Source organism: Vitis vinifera, chromosome 19 (genome assembly GCF_030704535.1).
Source record: "Vitis vinifera cultivar Pinot Noir 40024 chromosome 19, ASM3070453v1".
NCBI classification, from domain to species: domain Eukaryota; kingdom Viridiplantae; phylum Streptophyta; class Magnoliopsida; order Vitales; family Vitaceae; genus Vitis; species Vitis vinifera.
In genome coordinates this window covers 23,212,276-23,222,130 of record NC_081823.1, presented here as the reverse complement: position 1 = coordinate 23,222,130, position 9,855 = coordinate 23,212,276, and positions in this window count along the sequence as shown.

Here is a 9,855-nt window from a genome sequence, read left to right as displayed (position 1 = left end):
TCAAAATTTCTTAAAATTGTATTATGATATTTGGAATAATAATTTTTTTTTCTAATAAATCATTTTATGCATTTCTCTTGTATTTTTTTTTTGGCATATTCTTATAATTTATTTTTGACCTTATGTCATATTATATGTTTACTTGTATTGTACTTTCCTTAGTATCCATAATTTATTGATTAATCATCTTAGTTCTTAAACTTGACTTTGGATTTAGACTCGATTTTCTTAAACTTGTTTTTCTTTAAAAAATGATTCATTTAAGAATTTATTTCTTATTTTGTTTTCTCTTAAAAAAATAATAAATAAAAAGGGTGCAACGTGAAAAATACGGATCCAAACTTATACTTTGTTATTTGTATTTTTTAAATATGAATTTATGATGCTTTAGTTGGTTCAACTAATGCTTATACTTATCATACACTTTGTTAGATTACTTTACTAATATATTGTGTACATAATTTTATAAAAAGTAATACTAAGCTCCTTCTTTTGGTGTTTTTGTAGTGGTAATTACGACATGTTTGTCATCAAACGTACATAATATTTAATGAATAATTGACTGTCAAATTTAGATGGGTGATTATATGAATTTCTTCTGGTAAAAGATCGCATGAGAATTACTTACGTATTTTGACGACTCTTATATAATAATTGGATGAACAATAATATAAATTTGTAGTTATTTAATAAATTTAGAGTGTGTTTATGAGTGATTTTAGAAAATGTTTTTATGATTTGTATCACTTGAATGATAAAATTTTTTAAGTATTAGAAATATTAAAAATGTTTTTAAAAATCACTACCGAATGAACTCTTAATGTTATGGAATTAGATAAACTTGTAATATTTACTGATATTATTACATTTATTTATGTTTCAATAGATTTATTTATGTTTGAAATGCTTTGAGTTAAATTATTATATAAAATAATGTAACCCTAGTATAAAAATATAAATTTTATTTTTTTAGAACAAATATGTGGACCCGCGTTTTTCACGTGCGTCTCCACTCGAATGGCGAGACTTGCTTTTCATTGTGTGAAAAATTGATTATTATTTTTTTTTTTAAAAAAAACTTAGAGTCACTACTTATTTTTGTTTTTTTTTAAGGAAAAACAAAATAAGAAATAAAATCCAGTGGGACTCCTTATTTGAAAAAGACGTGTCTGCAAAAACCGAGTTTGAATACGGGGATTAGGTTACCTATTGGGAAGGTACGGTGGTGAGTCGTAGCACCCTTCTAAATTGGTATATATACGGTCTCTACTAAACGAATAAAGCAAATTGTAACAATTAATTAATTAATTATAGATACCAAAAACTGAATAATGCAAATAAATATACACAAAAATAATGATGAAATCAAATTATAAGAATGTACAAAATAAATGACAAGCGGACTATGCAAATTGATTTATTGAACTAATTACAAAAAATATATTTCAAAAGTTAGTTTTTAAAAAATTTCAAAAGATTTTATTAAAAACAATTTTGAATTAATGATTTTAATTTATTTATTTACAAAAAGGTTTCAATTTATTCCCAACAAATGATTTAATTTAATTTTAATTATATTCAATTTTTATTTTCAAGAAAATTATTTGCACTTATTTTATTATTTTTTTTTATTATAAATGATTTTTATTTGCTTTACTAGGAAAGAAATGAATTTTTACAACTTTATTTACAAAAGTATTTCAATTTGATTTTTTATTTAAGAATTTACAAATTATTAAAAAAAACTTTATCTATTAAAAAAAACAAGACTTTTATACTTTTATTTACAAAAATATTAACAGTCAATCCAATTTTATTAATCCAAAAGAGATTATTAATAGGAAGAAAATGAAAAAGAAAAAAAAAATGTATTTGTTTGGTTTAAGAAAAAAAAGTTTCATAATTTTATTAGAAAGAATTTATTTATTTATTTATTTCATGAAAGGAACTTTCAATTTTATTGTTTGTCTTTAAAGTTTTTGAATTTATTAAAAAAAAAGTTCATCCAATTTCACTTAAAAATGATTTTTCAAAGTTTTATTCACAAAAGCATTCCCAACTTGATTTTTAATTTAAAATGGAACTTCAAAATTTTATATTTGGTTTAAAGAGAAAATTTTACATTTTCATAGTTTTTAAGAAGAAGGAATTTTACTTGACTTCTACTATAAAAGAAAATGATTTTTAGGATTTTATGTAAAAAGATCTCAATTCAATTCTATTAAAAGAAGTCCATTTACAATTTTATTTATGAAAAAAAAAGTCACTTACAATTTTTATTTTAAAAAAATCCAAAATTTAATTTTATGTAAGGGAAATAACTTAACCTTTATTAAGAAAGAAATTTACCTTTTTTTAATAAAAAAATTATAATTTATCTAAATATAGAATTTAATTTATCTTTTATTTCAAAACAAAGACCTTTCCATAGGTTTATTACAAAGAAAAAAATAAAAAAGATTTTTTTATTAGTTTATCTAAAAGAATTTTTGTTTGACATTTATTAAAAGAATGTCCTTTGCAAATTTAGTTGGAAAGAGGAAAAAATAAATTTTCTTTTCTTTTTAAATAAATAAATAAAATATAAGTTTAACTAAAAGGAATTGGTTTATCTCATATTTATTGAAAAAAAAAGGTTTTTAATCTCTTTTTAAAATTACTCCACATAAAATAATCACAATCTTATCCTTAATTAATTTAAATAATTTCTTAAATAGGGACTACCACACAAGCGGATCAATACGAGACTTACGCTTTTTCTGTCTGAATTTTCTGCAAACGACTTGGTAAGCCTAGATCACTGTGTTTAAGGACAAAAGGAGCATAAGTCCCGTGTAATTTCTTGAACAGGGACCACCACAAGCAGATCAACACGGGACTAACACTGATAGAGAATACATATTAAATGCAAAAAAGACAATAATCAAAGAAGAAGGAACATCAACCCAAGCTTATGAAGATGATGTTGTCAATACTTTAATATTTGCAATAACAAAACATTTTATAGGAGATCCAGTCTATTTTCAAGAAAGAATTTCTGAAATCCTTAATAATTTTAGATGTCCAAAACTTCAAGATTTTAAGTGGTATAGAGATATGTTTTTAGTTAAAGTTATGTCAAGACCTAATTGTGGAAGTCATTATTGAAAAGAAAAATTTATATCTAGTTTACCAACTTTATTTGCTAAAAATGTTAGACAAAGAATAAGAAATATCTATAATGGAAAATTTCCTTATGAGTCATTAATATATGAAAAACTAATTACTTTTACTAATAATGAAGGTTTAGCTCTTTGCACATATCTCAAATTAAAGAGTCAAATGAAAAAAAGAAAAACAAGATAGTAAGAAAGAATTAGGAAAATTTTGTTCATATTATAGGTATGATACAATAATAACCCCTTCAAAAAAGAAAAAGTAAACAAAATGATACAAAAGATAAAAATCCATTAATTGAGTCAAAATTTCAAAAGAAAATTTTAAAAATTAATCCTAATAAATAAAAAACTTACAATAAAACAACTCTAAAAAAGAAAACTCCAATAGCTCCAACTTGTTATAAATGTGGCAAAGTAAGTCATTACTTAAAAGACTGTAAACTAGAAAGCAAAATCAATTCTCTAGAAATCAATGATAAACTTAAACATTTAATGATAAGATTAATGATTAATAAAGAAAACAAAGATTCAAGTGAAGACTACGAATCAAAAGAAGATAATAAAATATTAATAACTCAAGAAATATAAAGTGAAAAGTCAAGTCAAGATGAATCAGATGGTCAAAAGGATATGATGGTATTTGTGCATGTTCTTATAAATTGATAAATTTGATTTCAAAAGATTAAAACCCCTTTTAAATATTTTTATTCATAATTATTTGCTCCTTATAAATTCAATTTTTGTATATTAAAGATAACTAATTAGATATCTTATTCATGCTTCAAAAGGTGTACTGATTTTTGAATTTTCTTTATAGATGGAGTAACAATGGATTAAGTTTGGGAAATTCACTCTTCTAGTGTTTCCTAAAAGTAATATGTCATTTCGGATTCATAAAGATATAGAAAGTTTAGATAGATCACAAAAATGCATTTTAGACAACCTCTGGAATGCAAAAAGTGATATCTAAAAGTTGGAAGCTTTAAATGCTTTGTTTTTTTCATTTTAAACAGTTAAATGATAACTTAGACAGTTTTTCTAACCCTTCAAGTTCTGATATGCATTGCCTCCTAATGGATACAGAACTTGAAAGTTTCAATTATAGGAAAATTTATGAGGAGTCAAAAGCTACATTTTCAAAATCTTTTCAAAATGAATTTCAAAATGAATCTCCAAAACTTTCTAATGAAAGCTTAGAATTTCAAAAATCAAGATTTTCATTTTTCAAACAAAAGAATTTAAATCTCCCCCAAGACCTTAGACAGATAATAAGTCAAAAGGCCTAAGCTACAGGAGAAGTAAGTAAGAACATATAATGAAATTTCATACTGATTGTAGCACTTTTGGAGTTACTATTCAACGAATGAGTTTCATTTGGCATACTCATTATGGCAACACCAATATTGAATGTGTAAAGCTTGATCCCTTGTGTAGGGAAATTCCATTAGAAAGGCATGATTGTAAGTATGCTCTTACTTATAGTATTTGCAAGGCTAATATTGAATTTCTTGTGAACGGCTTGGTGAGCCTAGATAACAGTGTTTAAGGACAGAAGGAGCGTAAGTCCTGTGTTGATCTGCTCGTGGTGGTCCCGATATTATTTGAATTGATTAAGGATAAGATTCTGATTATTTTCTATCACAATGAGTAATGTTATAAAGAGATTAAGTAAATCTAGTTCTTCTAAATCTCTTAAGTCCAATGATAGTTTTACATCATAATTCTACACACACATAACTTACTCAAAATATTGTTAATAGTCAAGAAATAAATATAGCACAAATAGAGAATCAATTACATAATTGGTCAATTCCACACATGAAAATTAATATAATATATCAAGGAAATTTTGAATTTAGTCAAAATTATTCAATTAAAACTGAAGAAAAAAAACTATTTCTCTTAATCAAAATTTAGAAACTCTTCAATTATTAAGTCAAAATGCTATTAATCATCATAGAAAGAAATTTAATTATATTCATATAGGATTAGTTCAAGTTGCAACAAAACCCTTATTTCGCTTAGGTTTAGATATTCATGTGTTTGTCTGCCTAAGAGATGCCAGGTCAACAAAATTTATTGATTCTGTCCTTAGCATGATTGATTCAAACCTTACAAATGGTCCTTGTTTATTTTAACTATTTTCTCAACTTCTCCATGAACATAAATGATCCAAGTATTCTGTCAAGTTTAACTTTAAACAAAACCAAAAATATGAATTTTGTAGAAGAAGCTCAGACTATAGCAATAATTTATAGAATATATTATGAAGTCATGACTACTCAATTAAATCCTAGAGTTGTGTGTCAATCTGTCAAAGATAAAACATTATTATTACAATATAATCCTAACAATACTCAAACCTTTATTTCTAAAAAACTAAAATGGAATGAAATTACTCAAGAAGGTCAATGGGAATTAAATAATTTTAACAAATCCAAAGTCAATTAAACCTTTAACAACTCCTTAAAAAATTATACAACATACAGATGGTACTGTTCAAATAGAATTTAGTATAATTTCAAAATATTCATTTACTTAAGATTTTATTTATGCGAAACCTTATACTTCAAATAGGAATTTAAATAGTGTCTATTTTACTCCAAAAATTCCTATTCCTATTTCTATTTATCAACAACAAGAATCTCCTCCTGTGTCACCTACTTATTCTGACATGTATTCTAATTAAGTTAATATTATTCATAAGAAAAATTATAAAAAGACTCATTTTACTCCTAATGTAGAATGGATAAAATTAGATTATTTTTCTCCTTACAATAGTCCTAAAATAGTTTATTTTCAAACACCTTCCTCAAGGTAGAAATGCATTAAGAAAACAATATGAAAAATACATGAATCAAAAGAAAATGAATATTCCTTTTTTCCATTGGTTTTTCAAACTTAGAAAACAAAGAAAACAACTCATAACTTTAAGAGATAAAGAAAGACATCAATTAGCAATAAAACACGTAGAAATTGTTCAAAAAAGAATTTCAACAATAACTTCAGAATTAGGTTCTTAACCACCCCTAAATAATCATCAATTTAATTTTGATAATAATTCAATTTCTGCTTCACCCTTCAAAATTCCAAGAACCAAAGATGAACAAAGTTTCATAATTTACAAAGATATTAGACAAGTTCAACAACAATTAAATTATACAAAGGCTCAACCACTCCTATTCAAAAAAAAAAAAATCATTATATCAAGTACTGTTCAAATAGTGACTAATAGTAAAAATCAACATGGGAAAAGAAAATTTTATTTCCTACCTAAAGACGTTGTCTCTCCCTGTTAGGCGAAATTGGTTCAATCGGAGTTTCAACTGTCCTATCACTTTATGATGGATTTCAAAATTTTCAAGCACACAGATTTCAACCGATTTCAAGTCCGACATTTTTTCTTATAAATAGAGGCTTAGAGTTCATCACAAGGCAAAGACACAAGAGCCAGCGACCAAGAGTAGAAAGTGTTCTCCAAAATTCTCTTCTTAGTTTTTTTATTCTCTCATTTCAAAAATCTCTTCATTTATATTCATCTACTGTCAACAAGCCAGTTTGTAATCAAAACTCTCTTATAATCAAGGTATAATTTTTAATACAAAAGTTTTATTTTGAGATCAATTTCTTTGTTGACAAAAAAAAAAAAAAAAAGTTTAAAAGCTATTCAAATAGTTAAAGTTGTCTTTTAAACTGGCAACTTTGATTTCAAAAAGAAAACGTGCAGATGCATGACCTTTTTACCTACAACATCTCTGCAAAGATTTAATGCTTTCGTCTAAAGATGGGAAGAAAGAGAACAACTATCTTTTGCAATTATTTTCGGATTCAATATCACTTCACATTCGCATATTTCAACCAAATTCAAGCCCGCCAATTTCTCCTATAAATAGAGACTTCAAGATCAACCCAAGGCAAAGGCACAAGAGCGAGCAACCAAGAGTTAGAAAAGTGTTCTCCAAAATTCTCTTCTTAGCTTTTGTATTATCTTCTTTCAAAAATCTTTTCCTTTGTATTCATTTGTTGTCAACAAGCAAGTCTGTAATCAAAACTCTCTTGTAATCAAAGTATAATTTTCAATACAGAAGTTTTATTTTGAGATCAATTTCTTTGTTTTTATGTTCAATTTTTTACTATAAATTAGACAAAATTAAACATTAAATATTTATATTTTTTTTGCTTGAGTTCATAGACAATTAATCTTTTGTGTGCATGAACTGTTTTATGTCTTGGGTGTGAATGGTATCAAAACCATGTTCTGTTTAAGAACTGAGTAGTATTGCGAATTGAAAACAATCTTTAATCACTAATTTAGTCCTGACTTAGTTTGAATTGAATATTCTGTGAACGGCTTGGTGAGCTTAGATAGCGGTGTTTAAGGACAGAATGAGCATAAGTCTCGTGTTGATTTGCTTGTGATGGTCCCTATTCAGGAAATTATTTGAATTGATTAAGAATAAGATTGTGATTAATTCAAAAACTCTAACCTAACTTAAAAATGATTTTGTTTACGATTATTTACAAAAGTCTTTCAATCATTTTTTTTATTCACCAAAAAGCAACTTCCATTTGAATTAGATAATATTTAAAAGTTGTTTTAATTTCCTTTACCAAACTTTTAATTTTATTTTTTTTAAAAAAATCTTTTCAATTTATTCAAATAAAGTTACCTTGGTTTTATTCTAAAAAGCATATTTCAAATTTATTATATAAAGAAAAGTTCAAATTTATTAAAAACTTAATACTAGATCATAATATATATTATTTATTATTCTTATTTAAAAAATTATTAAAAGAAAATCTCAATTTGTTAAAAAGAGAAATTCCATTTTATTAAAAGAGATTTGTTTTTTTTTTTTCCTTTTTAGTTTAATTCTAAATCTTTTTTTCTTACTTTTACTAAAAATCAGTTTTTCAATTTTTATTTTGAAGAGTTTTAATTATACAAAAAAAAATTCTTATATAATTTTGAGAAAATTCTTTTCATTTATTTATAATAAAAAAACCCTAATGAGTAAACAAACCTTTATTTAAAAGAACTAATTTTTATTCCAAAAAAAAAATTAATTCATTAAAAGAAAGAAAAATAAAAAATAGAAATATTTTTCAAACAAAAAACATTATCAGATTATTGGATTATTCCACCAACTAAAATATGAATAAATAGACTACACTTCTCATACATTTTCATTGACAAAAATAAATAAACAAAGGCTTTCAGACCATATTAAGCACGGATAGCAAATAAAATGAAACAAAAATGAATGCATGAATAACAAATTAAACAAATATATATACAATAAAAATCTAGACATTAACAATCCATTTACATGCATATAGAAAGAAAATTAAAACAAATATATACAACAAAAGATGGGAAGACAAGGATTAACAAGTGACCTTTATAGTGCAGCCCCAGTAATAGTAATGACCCTTAAAAGCTTCCAAAATGAAGCTCAAATATACAAAAACTCTCAATCCTCTCATAAATATGCACAGAAAATATAGAGAAGATTCAAAGACGTCTTGAGAGTTGTCCTTCCCCTATTTTCTATTCCAATCTTCTTTTTTAATCCCAAAAATTTTGGTCCTCAGCCAGTCCAACCCATGTCTTGTCTTCACCTGTTCCAACTGCTTCCATGTTTTTCCCTTCCAACTACTTCCATGTTTCTCCCATTCTCAGAATAGTGCCAAAACACCCGTCCAACCACAAAAAAAAAACCCAATGAAAAATCAAAGAAATTCAAATAAGCCCAATAACAATATATAATAATATGCAAGCCCAAATCACACAAATTTGCAACCCAAATCAACAACCATGTAAGCCCAATATCTTCAAAGATTGTAAACACAATCCAAAGCCCAACAAACAAAACCTAAGTCTCCAAACAAAGCATTGTGGAAATAGAAAGGAAGAAATAAAAGATTACTTACCATTTTTGAAGCCTCTAAAATGAAAGTGGAAGGAATGGGTGTTGTGGTGGAGAGATGACGAAATAAAGATAGAGAGAGAGAAAGAGAAATAGAGAGAGAGGGACAACTGCCGATGTTAGAGAAGACTACTGTCGGTAGCAACGTTGCTAGCAACAACATTGCTAGTGTTAAGATGGGCAACCATCATGGGAATATGAGAGAGAGAGAGAGAGAGAGAGAGAGAGAGAAATAAAGAGATAGATATGTGGTCGCCAGCGTTGGAAAGATGGGGGTAGAAAGAATTGTCGACCGGAAGTGGTGTCGCCACAACGACATTGCCGGTAGTGCCCATCGTGGGTATAATGCTGTGGAGAGATAAGAGAAATAGATTAGAGGAAAAAAGAGATGGTTGTGAGTGTGGGAAAAATGGGAAGAAAAAAAAAGAGGAAAATGGGAAAAGAAATGGGAAGAAAATGGGGGGTGAGTGGGAGTTGTCATGGGAATGAGAGAGATAATAAGGGAAGAATGAGAAAAAAAAATAGGGAAAGTAAGAAATAGAAAATGAAAAAGGGATAAAAATAAAATAAATAAATAATAATAATAATAATAATAATAATAATAATAATAACAATAAAATTAAAAATAAAAATAAAATGGGTTTAAAATATTATGCTAAAAAGATAATAATAAATAAATAAATTAAATGAGACAAATTTGAGGGTCTACAAAATTTTTTAAAATTCGATGTAGTAAAAAAAAATATATTAGTATCAATTTGGAATAT